Source organism: Seriola lalandi, unplaced genomic scaffold, assembly GCF_002814215.2.
Source record: "Seriola lalandi dorsalis isolate HSWRI2012SDOR001 ecotype SW California unplaced genomic scaffold, Sedor1 jcf7180002001201, whole genome shotgun sequence".
NCBI lineage: Eukaryota > Metazoa > Chordata > Actinopteri > Carangiformes > Carangidae > Seriola > Seriola lalandi.
This window is the reverse complement of record NW_019471860.1, coordinates 1-1,795: the sequence shown is the minus strand read 5'-3', so window position 1 is coordinate 1,795 and position 1,795 is coordinate 1. Positions and strand designations below refer to the sequence as shown.

Here is a 1,795-nt window from a genome sequence, read left to right as displayed (position 1 = left end):
CGCCTTCCCCAAGACTGACCTCAACCACTGCATTTTCTGCTTCACCACTTGTTTAAATATCAAGTGGTTTGTATAAATCATAATCTATACCCACTACAGGCTGTGGTAAACTTTTTCCACTGCCCCAAGCTGAGTATTCAATTACTTTTGCATCTTATTTGTTCCATTTTCTTGCAGAGAAGCAATTAGAAGCAATACTTTGGTCAGACATTCCCATAAATCACCCATAGTAACCCTTACAAGACAGTACCCCCATATATTATTATTGGACAAAAGGTATAAACAGTCAAATGTCTGTACTGGTTAGTGGTTAAAAGTAACGGTCTCATTGGACTAATTAGCCTTCAAACTGCTGGTTGTGTTCAAAATGCAGACTTACATGTGCCTCGTTCTGGCAAAAGCTCTCAAAACACAGACAAAGGCAAAGTATACAAGGGTGTATACACATATTAAGCTGTAAGCATGTAAGAGACTGCAGAGACTCTTTGGGCAAAGTGGCCATTTGCATAAAAGCTGAGAAGTGAGTGTGTATGCAGATGACTTCTTGGCTATGCTGCTATGCATTGTGGAATGATTATGATGAACCAATGAAAACACTTCATATGGATTAAAATCCCCCCTTCCCTCACAGGTCTACACAGGAAATCCTCCTTATCAGAATGTATTATATAACCACACTGTAATTCTGTTATAGCATTGGTTATATTTGAAACTTAAGCATACTAGGTCTTTCATTGTAAAGCAGATGTACATTAAACAAAGTCTGATATGTTATTTGCCTTCCTGCAGAGACCGACAGTCTGACTATAAAAGCTAAAAATGTTATTCCAAATGTCCATAGGTTATTTTAAGCTTTCAGAACATGTGTTGATTTTTAGTTACAGCCCATCAACTGATTTTAGGACAGCTAACGATCGACAAACAATATTATCACTTATAATTCCCCCACATTTCCTACATTAAAAAGAACTTACCACTTTGCCTGGCCTCGCCCATGTGCAAATAAATCCCTCCTGACAAGCAGTCACTAAACAGTCCTCTAAAAATATGAGTACAGTCAGTCTCTCGTGTGCTATCTTTTTACAGATGAGGGGCTCAAGGAGGGGCACATCCTCCATGCGCGGGCACAGCAGAGTGCCCAGAGTCTTAGCAGGGTCTGTTTTGGTTTTTGTCAGCAGGTTGAGCTTGTCGCTGCTCTTACTGCTGATGTGACCCATGCTGTGGTTGCGTTTGTGGTCCTTCTCGTGGTGGCGCTCCTTCCTATCATGGAGTGACAGTGTGGCAAACTTACTCACACCTGTGGCGATGGCACTGTCCATAATTCCACTGCCGATTCCACCACCGCTGCCAGCCTTGTTGGCATTGTTTGCCGTTGTTGTGGTGCTGGCTGAATGCGGTAGGCTGTTGGAGCGTGGTAATGTGGTCGAGAGGGAGTTAATGCCAGGAGTATTGGCACCACTGTTGTTTCCGTTAGTAGTGTTACTAGAGGTGTTAGTGATTATTGTAGCACCCGCAGGGGGGCTCGTAGCATTCATCACGTTAGTGTGCGTCCGTGTCCGTGAGAGTGGAAGATGCGGGAAAAGGATATCCTCAGTGAGGTCCCATAGGCACAGTTGAGTGTCCTGGCCCACTGAGCCAAACCGGTATGTCACACTAACAGGCCGGCTGTCCGTGGAGTTGCGCTTGGAGAGTCGAGACTGTGTACTGTTGGCCCGGTCTCGTCCAAAATGGATCATCTGATCCTGGAAGTCCTCGTCGCTGCCACTGAACTCCATTGGGTCACTTTCTTCCACGC

General features: G+C 44.5%; 1 pseudogene; it reads right to left on the bottom strand.

The window, feature by feature from the left end:
• Window positions 1–6: 6 nt before the first annotated feature.
• LOC111663849 (WD repeat-containing protein 20 pseudogene) lies at window positions 7–1,788 on the bottom strand (annotated as a pseudogene).
• Window positions 1,789–1,795: the final 7 nt, after the last annotated feature.